The 17586-nt window shown below is 46.6% G+C and overlaps 1 protein-coding gene across 1 annotated transcript in view; it reads left to right on the forward strand.

Moving 5' to 3' along the window:
• TP53INP2 (tumor protein p53 inducible nuclear protein 2) overlaps positions 1–17586 on the forward strand; it is a 219156-nt gene that overhangs the window by 132507 nt on the left and 69063 nt on the right. The window lies entirely within an intron of this gene.

Here is a 17586-nt window from a genome sequence, read left to right on the forward strand (position 1 = left end):
TGTTGGAGGAACATCATAGTTATATCCAGAAGAAGCTGAATGTAATTTGACAAAGCACATGCTGTTGAGAAGGGGTGTTGAAAGAACAACAGCAAGTAATGTAGAGTACTGTGAACTATACATATGCATTATACCTGTCTATACTAGCAGGTGGCACTGCAGTGTTATAGCATGTATTTTGTGATATAATGTAATCACAGGATGTACCTTCCTTATTGTGTTATATACACTTGTTTATGTTTAGTAAAGATATGTTCTGCTAATCCTCCATAAAAGCAAATCTATTGCTGCAAACAAGACGCTTCTTTTTCAATACTCTGACAACACATCATAGATATACGGCAGCAAGGCGGCTCTGCTGCCCCAGATCACGCACCACAAAGCATTACACTGTGTACACATAAACACTGGCTATGCACACATTTGACCAAGTTAAATTTTCTATAGGTACCTTTCATATGGGCAAGGTGTCCTGCCATAAAAGGTTGTTTCAGGTCTAGTTAGCTGGCCAAGAACAGAAATGATGGCAGGGTCATCTCAATATTTGAATATTATAGCCCTATAACTAAAATATCACTTTTGTGTGTGATGACCCTTTCATGATTTCATAGTTACCAACAGTCCCAGGTTTTCTGGGACAATCCCAATTTTCAGACAGCTGTCCTGCCATGTCTGTATTCTGTGGTGTGTCCTGGCATCAGGGCATCAGGTCTCTGTCAACACTGTGCCCAGACTCCTCCTTTCTCCTCCTTTCTCTGTTTAGAACAAAGCTCCTTCTATCTTCTCACTCTGTGGTTAGTCTCTACACGCTGCTAAGACTCCCCCCTTCTTCTGCCCCACTCTCTCAGATTATGTATTCCTCACTTTTGTGTCCTTTTCCGCACTGCTTGCATGAACCAGAACAGTGTGGCTGGGTAACAGTACTCATCACAGTGCTGGGGGTGGGCACAAAAGTTCACTTGCACTGCATCTGTACTTGGGGGGGGGGGGGGTTCTACTACTGAGACGCCTGTACTGGGAGGGGATGGGGTGTCTGTACCAAGGGGTCTGTAGTGGGGGGAAGGGGGGTTTCTACTACTGAGAAGGTCTGTACTGCGAAGCCGGAAATAGGGGGGTTCTGTACTGAGGAGTCTGTACTCAGGGGGAGGTTTCTGTACAGGGGAGGCAATTCAGTACTGAGGTGTCTGTATTGATGGGAGGAGTGGATTAAGGAGAGGGGTCTGTCCTGGGTTGTTTTTTTCCCCAGGAAGGAGTCTCTGAGGGCTCTCTGTTGGGGGGGGTTGTTCTGTGCTGGGGAGTCCATCCGTACTGAGGGGTCTTTGCTGGGGGTGTCGTTCTATGCCAGGGGTGCATTGCTGGGGGCAAACAAAAAGAAGAAAAGAAAAAGGTGCACCAGCCTAGTGTGTTACTGGGGGGGGGGGGCAATCGGTGCTGTGGGGGTCAGTCTGTGCAAAGGTGTTCTGTGCTGGGGGTTAGTTTATACTGGGAGGAGAATCTGTACTGAGGGGTCTGTGTTGGAGGGGTCTGTACTGAGGGTTTAGGCTGGGAGAGGGAGATTTAGGGATGTTAAGGGAGATCTGTACTGTGTGGGATGATTTGCACTGAGAAGAGGGGGCCGTATTCTGAAAAATGTCTGTATGTTTTGTACTCCTGACTCCTGCAATGTAGACACTTAGGGCCCATTCACACTTGCCCACACACTAAACCATAGTGGTTTAAATTGGTTCTAAAGGCTCAAGGGTTTTTACCTTCATTAATTCTATATGCATTCGAACATGGTCAGCACACACAAGGGGACACAGGAACTGGCAGGATCAACCAGTTATTTTATATATATATAGATATACATCGTCAGAATGGCACGGCTGGGCACAATCCCGTACCTGTACGTGATTGTTAAATGCCCAGCCATGGGTCGCGAGCGCACGCCCTTGACCCGGTTCGAAGCTCCGCGGCCGCGGGACCAGCGGACCCGATCGCTGCCGGAGTCCCGCGATCGGTCCCCGGAGCTGTAGAACCGGGAGAGATGTGTGTAAACATACCTTCCCTGTTCTTAGTTGTGGCGCTGTCATTGATCGTCTGTTCCCTGATATAGGGAAAGGCGATCAGTGACGTCACACGTCTAGCCCCGCCCCCTACAGTTAGAAACACATATGAGGTCACACTTAACCCCTTCAGCGCTCCCTAGTGGTTAACTCCCAAACTGCAGTTACCATTTTCACAGTAAACAATGCATTTTTATAGCATTTTTTGCTTTGAAAATGACAATGGTCCCAAAAATGTGTCAAAATTGTCTGCTGTGTCTGCCATAATGTCGCAGTCACGAGAAAAATCGCTGATCGCCGCCATTAGTAGTAAAAAAAAAAGTGCAATAAAACTATCCCCTATTTTGTAAACGCTATAAATTTTGCGCAAACCAATCGATAAACGCTTATTGTGATTTTTGTTTACCAAAAATAGGTAGAATATGTATCGGCCTAAACTGAGGAAAAAATATTTTTTTTATATATATTTTTGGGGGATATTTATTATAGCAAAAAGTAAAAAATAGATTTTTTTTCAAAATTGTCGCTCTATTTTTGTTTATAGCGCAAAAAATAAAAACCACAGAGGTGATCAAATACCACCAAAAGAAAGCTCTATTTGTGGGAAAAAAAGGATGTCAATTTTGTTTGGGAGCCACGTCGCACGACCGCGCAATTGTCAGTTAAAGCGACGCAGTGCTGAATCGCAAAAAGGGGCCTTTAGCTGCATTTTGGTTCGGGTCTTAAGTGGTTAAAAGAACAGGATCTTTTTTTTTTAGGGCTACAACTGCTTTAACTAGTGCAATTTGACCACACGCTTTATTTCTTCTGATGTATTTTTGAGGGAGGTTAAAAAATGTATTGGCCCTGCGTGCCAAATGTACTAGGTATGCCACTGAGTTGGGGTCTTTGGAAATTCATTTGAATTATTGGCAACTATGCAATTTGTATAGTCAGTAGTGTCAATAGTCAGTAAGGTGTTAATGGTGGGGCAGATGATTTCTTGATCTATTATTTTATTAGTCAGCACTGCAGCCCTTTAGAACCCAGGAAATGTGGGTATTAATTAGTCAAGGAGCTTGTTCGACGAGCCATTCCTGCTCTCAATACTGTCATTGTACATTATTGGGAGCAGGAATGGCTTGTCTAACAAACTCCTTCATTAACACCCACATTTCCTGATGCAACACAGAGAGGTGACACCAAACATGTGATAGTCCACCTGACAACATGTATAAAATGATATTAAATGGTTAAGTGCAGGTCTGTATTTATCATCCAACATGCCTAAAGACATCATGAGTAGACTTCCAATAACTTTACAGATAAATAGGATACCTACGTGATTATTAAGTTGCCTAATTAATATAATTTAACCTTATACATTTTTTTCAAAACTGTGCTGGCTAAGACATTAATTATAAAAGACTGCAATCGTAAATAATTTATAGAGAGCCATACTCACAATGGACATAGACAAAGTTTCTTTGAGGTTAAAGGGGTTGTAAACCCTCGGGGCCAGATCCACGTAGCGGATCGTAATTTTAGTCCGGCGTAGCGTAGTAACGCTACGCCGCCGCAACTTGGAGAGGCAAGTGCTGTATTCACAAAGCACTTGCCTCTAAAGTTACGGCATCGTAAATCTGCCGGCGTAAGGGCGCGGAATTCAAATGTTAAAGATGTGGGCGTGTTTTATGTTAATTTTACTTGACCCAACGTAAATGACATTTTTTTTTAACGGTGCATGCGCCGTCCGTGGGGGTATCCCAGTGCGCATGCTCGAAATTAACCCGCAACAAGCCAATGTTTACGACGTGAACGTCATTCTATGCAATACCCTATTCGCAAACGACTTACGCAAACGACGTAAAATTTTCAAAATTCCACGCGGGAATGACGTCCATACTTAACATAGGATACACCTCATATAGCAGGGGTAACTATACGCCGAAAAAAGCCTTACGGAAACGACGTAAAAAAATGCGCCGGCCGGACATACGTTCGTGGATTGCCGTATCTAGCTAATTTGCATACTCGACCCGGAAATCGACGGAAACGCCACCTAGCGGCCAGCGTAAATATGCACTAAGACGTACGCCAGTCGGATCTAGCCCAGCTTCAGGCGTATCTTGTTTTGTGGACACAAAACAAAGATACGCCGGAGCAAACTAAAAGTTACGCGGCATATCAATAGATACGCCAGCGTAACTTCTTTGTGGATCTGGCCCTCAATGTTTTTCACCTTATGCATTAAAGCGAAGTTCTACCCAAAAGTGGAACTTCCGCTTAAACCACATCCTTTGGCATGTAATTGCCAAAGGATGTGGATGAGGGGGAGTGGGGGCTTCAGTAGGAGTGGGACTTCCTGTCCCACTTCATCCTTCCGCCCAGGGACCGCTTAGGCGACTCGTCATATCGCCTTAGGTGGTCCCTCCCTGTAGGCCATCACCTGGGACACGTGACAGGTCCCAGGCAATCGCCTGTCCACTCAGGGAGCGCAGCGCCACTCGCACATGCGCAATGAGTGCCCGCTGTGAAGCCGAAAGCTGTCATGGCCGGGTGCCCACAGTTGGAATGTAGGCGGTGGCAGAGAGGGGGGGGGGGGGGAGATGAGCGAAGCGCCGGGCGGCCGCGTCGCTGGACAGTGTGTAGCACTACCCCTGTAGGAGCTGCTGGTTAGTTTTGGGCCTGCACAGTACCTCAGCATTCGTCATCTAGGGAAAGATAGTCTGAAAGAACTCCAATGTCCACACAAGATGTAAAACCTCTAGCTGTCAGGTTTTATTCTTTTGCTCAAAACTTGTGAAGAAGGTAGAAGGATGAAGGGGGAAGGGAAGGTTCAGGTACACAGTACAGATCACTGGGGACTGCTGTAGCTGCTGACTTTTAATAAGGACACTTACCTGTCCAGGGAGCCCGCGCTGTCGGCCCCCCGAGGCTGATCCGTCCATCGGCCTGGGTGCAGGCACCGCCATTGTAACTAGGGGAAACCAGTTTTCTATTGCACATGCGTGAGTCGCACGGCGCTTTCTAAATGGCCCCCATCGTCTTCTGGGACACGCACATGTCCCAGAAGGCAGCAGGAGGAAATTATGCCCTGGACCGCGGCTGCCCCTGCAGGTTAATGTCATTATGTACCAGCATGCTCATTGGCACACTTAATTGCCAAATTTTCATGCATGATGCACATTCTGTACCTTGTATTTTCTATCTGTCGCCCACGTGCTAACTTCAATGTCCCATCTTTTGTATAGAAATGCAAAATGTATCTCAATATTCAAATAACTCAGGTATTTTGAATAGTAATGCATAGTAATCCATGCACTGGCAGGAAATTTGAAACCGAACACCGGTAATGTCACGTGGCTCAATAGATTTTATTCAGCAATTCAAGCAACACAGCTCATCCTCACCTGGAGACTGTCCCTCTCTGACCCTTGTGTGGTTTTCCAACGGTGGTTATCTCTTACATGCACATATTATAAAACAGTTATACAGAAGGACGCTGTGCTATTATATAAGGATAATTTTTGCAGTATGGAGAGTGGTTATATGAAATTGACTGAGCTTAGACTGCAGGCAGCTGGGCCTTCTTTTTATTCAATAAAGTCTCTGTTATGAACAGTGAGCTTTCTATTAAAATATAATTAATAACACTGCGATAAAAGGTATCCCATCAGCTGTTTAATCATGAATTATTACAGGAACGATTAGATGAATAGTCATGTTGAAATATGCTGTACAAGAACAACAAGGCCAAGGTTTATAGCAGGGTATAACATAAGGTATTATAGCATTAATAATAAAATGATAATAAAGTGTTTTTGTTTTATGTAATCATAGTGTGTATGGATAATTTATGAAGATTGTGTATTCATAATTTATTGACTTTCATGTTCCCCTGAGTAGTAATTGGTATTGTGGACTGTGGAAAAAAATCTTTCATTGAAAATAGCATTGAAAGAGTGAAACAGCCCAATTATGCAGTAAATCCTTCATATTCTTGGTACTCATATGTCGGCAAGACAAACCTAATCAACACCTGGCCATGGTCGTGGGTGTGAAAGCTAAAATCCAGTTATTCATTGTAAGGAAGAACAAGTTAAATACACAGACTGCATAAGACACGGGAGGAGATTTACTAAAGCCACACTATTAATCAGAGCCGCTGTACTAACTATGCAAAGTTAGTATAGCGATCTCCCCTGCTGAGCTGTTGTGTTCTGACAGTGGGACCGCTCCCCTTGTCAGAACAGTCCTTTCAGCGCTCTCTGCCATTGGCAGAGAGTGCTGATCGGGAGTTGGGACGGCTGCTGGTTTTCCTTATGGCGGCTTCTGTCAAACGGGTGACATACACACTGACCAAATGTTGACCATTTTTTTTAACCGGTTGATGTCTCCCCACATTCGACCCATGTGTACGAGGCTTAAAACTGGTGCACACAGAATCTGGTGCAGCTGTGCATAATAACCAATCAGCATCTAGGTTTTTGGCTGGGTTCACACTGGTACGACACGACAGTCATTCGACTGTGGACCCGATCCTGCGACTTGAAGTAGAGCTGAAATAGACACGAAGATCCGGTAGCGCCAGTCCACTACAATGGCCCGGAAGAGTGAGTGTCGAACCCAGCCAGCCTGGGAAGGGCTCCCCCCCAAATAAAGGTCCCCACGCACCGGTCTACATCCTTAAAAAAGGAATTGGGCATACAAACAATGGAATTTGGGAAGAAAAATATTTAAAAAAAGTTAATACGGCCCATGAGATTTAAGGGCAGAGAATTGCACGAGGCACACCTCTCCATAAGCTAAGCAAAAAGTGGGAACACATTGAGTTTGAAAAAGCTTGCCGGGTCTCTCTGAACCTCGATGCCCAAATACCAAAATTGTTCTACCCACACCAGCTGAGTGACCGAGGCATCAGTCCGTGTCCAGGGGAAATAACATGGTCTTGTCCTAATTAATACGAATCCCTGAATAGTTCACAAATTCATTGAACAGGTCCAAAGCTGCCTTAAGGGAAGCATCTGCACCCTGCAAGTAGAGGAGAGCATTGTTGGTGTAAAGAGATATTTTCTCTTTGAGGGACCCCACCTGCAGCCCCTTAATCAACCAGGAATGTCGAATAAGATTGACCAATGGCACCAATGCTAGGACAAACAGAGGGGGACAGAGAACAACCCTGCCGGGTGCCACGCTGTAATGGGAAATGCTCAGACAGTCTATCGTTAGTACGAATCCTAGCCCTAGGGGCACTATATAACATTCTTAACCATTCAAGAAATCTGGGGCCAATCCCAAATCTGCTCTTTACTTCCCAAAGAAACCCGCACTCCACCGAGCCTTTTCTCATGTAAAATTGAAAGATTCAGAAAGAGGCACAAGAGGGTAATGTCAGTACACTTCCCAAGCACGAACCCAGTTTGGTCAACATGTATGATGTTCTCAAGAACCTTAGAAAGAAATTTGCGCCGGCCGAACCTAAATTTGAAGGCGTAAGCCGTTGTAAGTGTAAGTGGGTGTGAACTTATGCAAATGATTGTCTGAGCGTGGTGCAGTGGATTACGCCCGGCCTATCTTCAACGGAGCATGCGCAGTGATGTCGAACTATGATCGCTTCCTTGTGCGCATGCTCACAACTAGGCCGGCCGAACTTCCCGTTATACGCCGGCCTACCGGCTTGCGACAAGCGCATAAATACGCCCAGACAATCGTCCGTCCGACGCAAAATTACATCCTGCTTTTCCCCCCCTGAGCAAGGTAATTTTGCTGTTCGTTTGGTATAGCTTCTTTTGCTGTACGATGGCTGCTCCCGTCAGCAAAAGGAAGAAGAACTTTTCTACACAGGAGAGGGCAATAGTTATTGCTGGTATGGAGCAGTATGATCGCTTATTAGTGTCAAGGACCAAATAGCCCTGGACCAGAGCCAGCAGACCCGGCATATGGGGGAGATAGCCGGGCACCTGCAGCAGATTGCTCATAACACTGGCCAAATCCATGAGGCAGTGCTGGATGGCAGTTGTAACAGCTCTGCAGTGCCCACCTGTGTGGTGGACCTGCAGGCTACCACTGTCAACCTGGTGGACAAGGTAGATAGCCTTATTGAGGCCGTAAATGCCAACACGGCTGCCATCCAGGAGAAGGGGAGACAGCGGCAACGCACTCAGCGGCATAACATGACCCGGCAGCTGAGGATGCAGGCCCGGACCAACGGATTTCTGAGGCGGATTGCGGTGGCCTTGGAGGGCAAGCAGCCATCACCTGCCAGGAGTGGCCCACCCGGGGATGAGCCACCTCCAGATGTCCCACCCCCCCACCCCAGGCTCCCCCCAGGCAGCTGAGGAGCCGCCGTCAGGCAAAATAACTGCCTTTTTTTTCCTGGACTTTTATTTATATGCTCAGGTGATGAGTTTTTTTATTTTTATATGCTCAGGTCATGAGTTTTTTTTTGGAAAGCACACAGTGAGGAGTGCTGCTACAGTGTGACTGGTGTGTGAATGTGGGGGGTGACACTCCTGCCAGTAAGGGGTGTCACCCTCAGTCGTTGGGGAGAAGTTATCCCCACGACCCGTGTGAATGGTGTATGAATGTACAGCAACATAATTGGGGCCTTGGCGCGGCGTTGCTGCTCCCAAGTCCTGATTGTTGGACTTGGGCTAATCCAATGTAATGTGGATGTGGGGTGTGTGCTAGGGACCACAGTGGTGTGCATGCATGCATTCTCCTTGTGTCATGATGAATGTGTGTGTTTAACGTGCAAACATGTCTTCTGTGAGGCGTCTTCTGACTGCTGCTCCCTCAGAAGACGGCTAGCCTCGGTTTGGGGGGGATTGTGTGGTTCGGGGGTCAGGTCATCACGTAGGTCAATCTCCAGGCCCTTTCTCATGGCGTAGTTGTGCAGAATGCAACATGCACCAATGATCTGGCACACAAAGTTTGGGGAATACAACAGGGTCCCTCCAGACTTATCCAGGCATCGGAAATGGGACTTCAGGAGGCCAAATGTGCGTTCCACCACTCCACGGGTACGTATGTGTACAGCATTGTAGTTTTTTGTTCTCCTGGGGTTTGGGGAGTCCGGTATGGAGTCATGAGATGGGGTCCAAGTGCATATGCAGAGTCAGGGAAAAGACAGGAGGATGTTAGTCGTGCATGTGCCCCTCGTGATGTCTGCATCATGGGGTCGGACAGTCATGCCTGACACCCATGTCACTCACCAACCAGCCAGCTGTCCCCATACACGTTCTGTTCAAAATCTGTTGGGATGGTGCTTTGACGGTATATGTAGCTGTCATGGCTGGACCCTGGGTGTTTGGCACGGACGTGCCATATGAGGCATTGGGCATCGGCTATCACCTGTACGTTGATGGAATGCTAGTGCTTCCGATTGCGGTAAATGTGCTCTGCGTCACGGGGGGGCTGTAGTGCCACGTGTGCAATCAATGGCCACCACGGTGCATGGGAATCCTGCAATTCTGTAGAAATCAGCCATTGCCCTCTGCCGCAGGTGCTCCTGGGTGGGTCTGATGAAGTGGTGGGACATGCATTTGAGGATTGCGGGGACAACATGGTGCACACATCTGCTCATGGTGGATTGTGACATCCCAGCCACCACTCCACTTGTACGCTGAAACGACCAGTGGCTGCACTGCATGTGCACGGTGTGTCTTGCTGGTGATGTCATCCTGCAGGGTTCTGGCTAATTCCTGGATGGCTTCAGGGCTGAATCTGAAGATGCGATACACCTCGGAAGCACCCATGCCAAAGATGTTCATGCGCGTGCGGTATATCCTCTCCCGAGTCGGTGGACCCATTAGTAGTGCAAGGAGCACGCCTGCCCCTGGCATGTTGGCACACAGATGTGTTGTCCTGCAAGTGTGGGTGCTCAGCTTGCTCAGCTCGTCCGTAACGCTGCTGCTGTAGCTGCTCTCCAGCTGACCTGTGCCCGTCTGGTGCAAAGTTATTCCACCTTTTTGATGGAATAACTTTAGGCCTGACGTACGACTTGCGCGCACCGGGCTTAGCCTGCGTCGGGCGCACTTGCATGCGTGAATCGGCGTATCTCTCTCATTTGCATATTTGAATAGGAAATCAATGTGAGCGCAAGATGCGTCGAGCGTAAATATGTGCCCACGATACGCTGGTGCAGAAAAGTTACGTTGGTCGGAGGAAGCCTATTTTCAGGCGTATCTTGTTCTGTGGGTACAAAACAAAAATGCGCCGGCGCATATTTACACTTACGCCGCGTATCTGTAGATAGGCCGGCCTAACTCTTTCCGAATCCACCTAAAGGTCTGTACTAGTCCCCGAGTCTAGGCAAGGCAATTCTGTCAAGATAAGTGCATAAGTCTGGGGTAGTATAGGCCACACAAGAAGAATATAAGAGTCGGTAGTAGTGAAAGAAACGGTCATTAATGCTAGTGGGTGACCTCAAAAGTCTACCCCCTGGGTCTTTAATCCCACTAATGTGTGTTGCAGAAAACTGGCCCTTAGCTAGCCATGCCAATAGCCTACCATTCTTATTGATATGTTCAAAAAAGTCTCTGCACAGTAGTTAACATAGACTTCTGAGTCATGTCTACCCAAAGCAAAGATACCTGTCTAAGAGCATATTACCAGGCCCCATAAGTAGTGGGGCTAGGGTTATCAACATGAGCAGCCTCCCTCTGACCAACTTCCCTTTCCAACTCATCTAGGGATTGCGCAGATGCCTTATGAGCAGCTGAAATACAATCCTATGCATTAAGGTGAAAAAACATCTTACGATTACCGCCCCCCGTTTTACTTACCTGAACCCTGGAAAGTCCTGCGTTGCGAACATGCTCTTCCTTTGCCCGGTCTTCTCAGGTCTTCATTGGATAGATTGATAGCAGCGTAGCCATTGGCTTGCACTGCTGTCAATCAACTCCAATGATGCGGGTGCCGGGGGTCCTGTACTCGGCGGCTATGGGCGCCGAATACAGGGCTCTGGAGCGCGCGCGCAAGGTAACCCCCTTGGGAGAGCGCTTCCCAGAGGGGGGTTATCAGAAGTGGGGAGGAGCCAAGACAGCCGCCGTGGGACCCCAGAAAATGCAGTTCGGGGGTACATTTGGCAAAACGAGCTGCACAGTGAAGGTAAGAATGACATGTTTGTTATTTAAAAAAAAAAAATATTCGAACCTTTACAACTACTTTAAAGCCACACTGAACTGCATCTAGTGTGAACCAGCCATTAAAACAGAACTTTAGCCTAAGCTCATTTGGCTGTACTTCTCCTATAGATCACAGGAGTGCAATCCGTTTTTAGCAGAGAGCGGACTGAAGTTGGCTCTCTGCGGACGTTGTGGACTAACACCCGTCTCAGGCTCTCAGCGAGCAGATGAGAGCCTGAGACGGCGAGGTGACTTGTCGCTAAGGTTCCCCTATCGAGATGGTTCCTGTAAGGACTGCGCAGGCACAATCCTTGCCGACGGAAATTTTCAAACCTCGGCCGGGATCCAGGCTCATTCCTTAACATCCCCGTGGATTGGAGGATGTTAAAAAAAGAGCCAGGAGCCAGCCGTCCGAGGACCAAGATGATAGGTCCTTAAATTCCACGTCGCCCTGGATGCCGGCCGAGGTTCGGAGATTTACGTCGGCAAGGATTGCGCCTGCGCAGTCCTTACAGGAACCATAGCCGAAAGCCGGAACCATATCGTCAAATCACCGGTCCTTGCCCCTCCACAGCTCAGTGCTCCAGTGAGCGAGGAGGAAAAGAGCGGAAAGCTGTGACTGACAGTCTACAGCTCTCTGCTCGGGGAGCTGTGAGGACCGAGCCATCAGCAGTGTTCGATCGTTCGGTTCTCAGTGCAGAGCTGCCGGGGGACAGATGAATCAACCTAGGTAAGTATAAAACTGAAATAAAAAAAATTATTTACAGTAAGAACAACAAAAACATTTCCCGGAGGGCAGTTCTAATAAAATATACTAAGAAAATAATAAAGCAAGTTTACTCTCATGTTATATAATTAGTAAGTAGCATTCTGTTTTGTTTTACTGCCTGCATGAGAGTGGGAGCGTCAGACTTTGGAATGTGACAGAAGTTTGCAATGAACCCGTTGACTTTGCTGGAAGCTGGAAAGGTGCCAGGAGAAAGCAGCGTGTATTTGTAACACTTGCTTGTATTCATACACTGCTAGAACGTTCTCAGGCCTTAACTTTATCTAAAAAAGCTGCCTGTATGCCCCCTAAAGCTTTGTATTCAGTGTCTCCTTCTACTTATATAGTAAAAGATAAACCAATGAGAAAATGTAATGTAGAGCATAAAGTAAATAATTTACTAAATTACATTTTCTTGATAGCTCAACTCCTGAACCCAGGGCTGCTGTTAGAAATCATAGGGCCCCATACAGCCTAACTGACAGACCCCCCCCCCCCCCCCCCCCCCGCTAATCCTGAAACTGATCCCCCTGTGTGCCTGCAGCAGCTGCCAGCAGGAGAGGATGGAAGCTGACGGCGCTGCAGAGGAGGGGGCCCAGACAGCAGGGGGGTAGAGGCACAAATATTGAACTGAGGATTGGTTTCTTCAGCAAGGCAGTACAGGCCTTGTACTGATAAGGCAGTACAGGCAGCCAGCCCCCGCCAACCACAAAGATACATTAACCACTTAAGCCCCGGACCAATATGCAGCCTAATGACCCAAGGTGTTTTTACAGTTCGGGACTGCGTCGCTTTAACAGACAATTGCGCGGTCGTGCGACGTGGCTCCCAAACAAAATTGGCGTCCTTTTTTCCCCAGAAATAGAGCTTTCTTTTGGTGGTATTTGATCACATCTGCGGTTTTTAGTTTTTGCGCTATAAACAAAAATAGAACGACAATTTTGAAAAAAAAGCAATATTTTTTACTTTTTGCTGTAATAAATATCCCCCAAAAACATATATAAAAACATTTTTTTTCCTCAGTTTAGGCCGATACGTATTCTTCTACCTATTTTTAGTAAAAAAAATCGCAATAAGCGTTTATCGATTGGCTTGCACAAAATTTATAGTGTTTACAAAATAGGGGATAGTTTTATTGCATTTTTATTAATTTTTTTTTTTTACTACTAATGGCGGCGATCAGCAATTTTTTTCGTGACTGCGACATTATGGCGGACACTTCGGACAATTTTGACACATTTTTGGGACCATTGTCATTTTCACAGCAAAAAATGCATTTAAATTGCATTCTTTATTGTGAAAATGACAGTTGCAGTTTGGGAGTTAACCACAGGTGGCGCTGTAGGAGTTAGGGTGCACCTAGTATGTGTTTACAACTGTTTGGGGGTGTGGCTGTAGGAATGACGTCATCGATCGTGTCTTCCCTATAAAGGGAATGACGCGATCGATGCGCCGCCATAGTGAAGGACGGGGAAGCCGTGTTTACACACGGCTCTCCCCGTTCTTCAGCTCCGGGGAGCGATCGCGACGGAGCGGCTATAAACAAATAGCCGCGCCGTGGTCCCGGATCGCTCCCCGAGCGGACCCGACCTCCGCATGTAGCGGGGGGGGTCCCGATCGGACCCCCCACCCGCTAATAGGCGAGGACGTACGTGTACGCCCATGTGCCTGTACGTGCCATATTGTGGACGTATATGTACATGCGGGGGTCGGGAACTGGTTAATACTTACCTCTTTCGTGCTGTCCTACTGTTCTTTGCCTTCGGGAGTTTTGAGTAGAAACCCCTGTGTAAGCTCTTTTTTTAAATATGTTGGAGCTTACACAAGACTTAGGCCCCATACACACGAGAGAATTTATCCGCGAATACGGTCCAGCGGAACGTTTCCGCGGATAAATCCTCTCGAGGATTTCGGCGGATTTTCATGCGATGGAGTGTACACACCATCGCATTGAAATCCGCGCTGAAATCCTCTGGCGATGACGTGTCGCGCCGTCGCCGCGATTATGACGCGGCGACGGGCGCGACGCTGTCATATAAGGAATTCCACGCATGCGTCAAATCATTACGACGCGTGCGGGGAATCCCTTTGGACGGATGGATCCGGTGAGTCTGTACAGACGAGCGGATCCATCCGTGGGATCCGATTCCAGCGGATAGATATTCTGTGCATGTCGACAAATATTTATCTGCTGGAATTCGGAAATATCCGCGGATAAATATCCGCCGGAGTGTACACACCATAGAATCTATCCGCTGAAACCCATTCGATGGGATTTATCTGCGGATAGATTCTATGGTGTGTACGGGGCCTTACAGTAAAACCTTGAATTGCGAGCATAATTTGTTCCAGAAACATGCATGTAATTCAAAGCACTTGTATATCAAAGCAAATTTCCCCATAAGAAATAATGATTTGTTCCACAACCGTTTATTCATAAATCCTTCAGTTTATAGTCCATATAAAAAGATTATAGCAATGCGATAGGTTGTGTAACCATAAAATGTCCATCCACAAATGGAAGCCTCCACGAGGGGATTAGAAGCAAAATCCAACAGGAGCTACAGAGTATAAAAGAGAAGAGAGGCGCCTCTAAGTGTAGCAATATGTTGCTAAATGTTATACCTTCATTAAATGTAATCATATTGCTACACTTAGAGGCGCCTCTCTTCTCTTTTATACTCAGTTGTGACATGAAACTACTTGTATATCAAGACATTGCGTGTATTTCTTGCAAAACGCTCTCAAACCAAGTTACTCTCAAACCAAGGTTTTACTGTATAGCCTTATTCCCTGACTGTAAGTAACAATGCTCATGGCAGTGACTAATAACCTAATGTGTTACTAAACCCACAACAGTAAAATCAGTCTGTATATGCAGTGAAGCATGCTTGGAAAGCCGCGTACACACGATCAGTCCATCCGATGAGAACGGACCAATGGACCGTTTTCATCGGTTAACCGATAAAACGATCGTGTCAGAACGCGGTGACGTAAAGCACAACGACGTGCTGAAAAAAACGAAGTTCAATGCTTCCAAGCATGCGTCGACTTGATTCTGAGCATGCGTGGATTTTTAACCGATGGTCGTGCCTACTAACGATCGGTTTTGTCCTATCGGTTAGGAATCCATCGGTTAAATTTAAAACAAGTTGGCTTTTTTTTAACCAATGGTTAAATAACCTATGGGCCCACACACGATCGGTTTTGACCGATGAAAACGGTCCATCAGACCATTGTCCTCTGTTTAACCTATGGTGTGTACGAGGCCTTATACTCACTGTGAAAGCTAAGGGGTAATCCTCCACATTGTGTAAAAACGCTGTCTTCTCTGATCCTTTCTCCTTCCACTGACTCCTAATAATTTCTTGATAACACAGAGTCTATGGAGTCGGGCTGCAGATGCCCAGTTTGGTGTGTATTGCTAGAGACTTTTCTTTTGTTGGTATATACATTCTTCTAGTCATAAGTGTTACCCATTTGCTCTATCCACTCCCGCACTGTAGGGGGTTCTGTTGATTTCCAATGCCGTAAAATAAGTTTCCGGGCCTAAAAGAGGGCCCTGGCTATCGCCTGCCTGGGGGCCTCCTCGACAAATTCATCATCTATACAATAATACCTAACAGACATGGTTTAGGATCTTTTTTAATATGGACCTGGACAGCTCAGTTATTAACCATGTAGACATGTAATTTGGGGCAGTACCACAACAGGTGTATCGGGTCGCACATGCAGCGAGAACATGAGGGATCATCGCGTACTCCCATTCTAACCAACCTGTCAGGAGTATAATGCACTCGCAGAAGTATGTACAGCTGGGACAGGCGCTGGGCAACGTTTAGAGAGCACTGAGAGAGCGCCTCCTTACATTGTTCCTCCTCAAAGGGCCCAACATCTCCCTCCCATTGGGATATCACCTTTTGGTCAAATCAGGTAAGGACAGATTAAGTAGCATAGCGTAGCTGCAAGATATGAAAATAGAAAAAACCAAACGGTTAACGCTGCGCTAAAGTAAGTAATATTGAAAAGTATCCAAATATAAACAGCTGCTAGCACTAACAATTTAATAAAACATAAAAAAGAAAAACAGTGCAGCGCTAATAAGTGATGTATATGCTTCATAAAAATTGATGATTATGCATAAAGTTCATTCTCTCGTGTTCCGATGCTTCACGCTACTCAGTCAGGAAACACAGCCGGCGTTCAGGACGGAACGCGATGACGTCACGGCACCCTACGATCGTTTCGTCGCAATAGGACTTCAACGGGGGATTAGCCGGCTAATCCCCCGTTGAAGTCCTATTGCGACGAAACGATCGTAGGGTGCCGTGACGTCATCGCGTTCCGTCCTGAACGCCGGCTGTGTTTCCTGACTGAGTAGTGTGAAGCATCGGAACACGAGAGCGGAGGCGCTTCCTTCGTCCATTACCAATGCTGTACTTTTACTACTCAATTGTAAGTGCATTACTTATTAAACCTTCCCCTCTGTAAAACGTTATACGCTATGAGAGGTCCTTCTTTTTCTGTTATATGATTTCCTGGATTATATGCTGAGTTCCATTGAGACCATCTAGACCAGTGTTTCTCAACTCCAGTCCTCAAGGCGCCCCAACAGGTCATGTTTTCAGGCTTTCCATTATTTTGCACAGGTGATTTGATCAGTTTCACTGCCTTAGTAATTACCACAGCCATTTCATCTGAGGGAAATCCTGAAAACATGACCTGTTGGGGCGCCTCGAGGACTGGAGTTGAGAAACACTGATCTAGACGGTTAAGGTACTGGGAGACCAGACTTCCCACAAGCCCTATGAGACTGATGTAAAGCAGTCTTTTTATCCGGTAAGCAGGCAATCTTATCCTATCTCACGGGTGCACTGGTGAAATCTATCTCACAGCAATCAAGAGTTTTCCACATTGTTTGCATAACAGCTTTCTCCCACAAGAAAGAACGCTGGATTAAGTCACTTGAACTTTCACTTCACGGCTTCTAAGGACTTTTTCTTTAATGCACTAATTTTTCTTTTCATTATTCTGGTTTCTTAATTTACTCCAGAATGAACTTTATGCATAATCATCAATTTTTATGAAGCATATACATCACTTATTAGCGCTGCACTGTTTTTCTTTTTTATGCAAGATATGAAGCCCTTATAAGACGATACCTCTGACATGTAATTAAGCGATCTGCGATTTTTATCGGGACTGCGACATTGCGGCAGACAAATCTGACTTTTTGGGGACCAGTGTTGTTATTACATTGATCAGTGCTATAAAAAATGCACTGATCAATGTAAAAATGACACTGGCAGGGAAGGTGTTAACACTAGGAGGCGATCAAGGGGTTAACTGTGTTCCCTTGGTGTTTTCTAACTGTAGGGTCTCCTGTCAGAATTGGGGATCCGCCTTGTTTACAAAGGCAGATCCCCATTCTGCCTCTGTACTAGGTGATCGCCAGTCGCCAACGGACATCGAGTCCGCCCAACTTGCAGGCACGCTCCCGCAGCTTGCAGTGGGCACGAACGCGTGTAACTGCATCTGGGTGAGCCAACGTACAGTGACAACGATTCGCGCAGGAGAGCCAATCTGCCGCAGTACAACTGCGGCGGGTGACGTTAACTGGTTAATTACAGTTGGGAGGGATATGTCTCTACTAACTTTGCACATC

Source organism: Rana temporaria, chromosome 12, assembly GCF_905171775.1.
Source record: "Rana temporaria chromosome 12, aRanTem1.1, whole genome shotgun sequence".
Classification (NCBI taxonomy): Eukaryota; Metazoa; Chordata; class Amphibia; order Anura; family Ranidae; genus Rana; species Rana temporaria.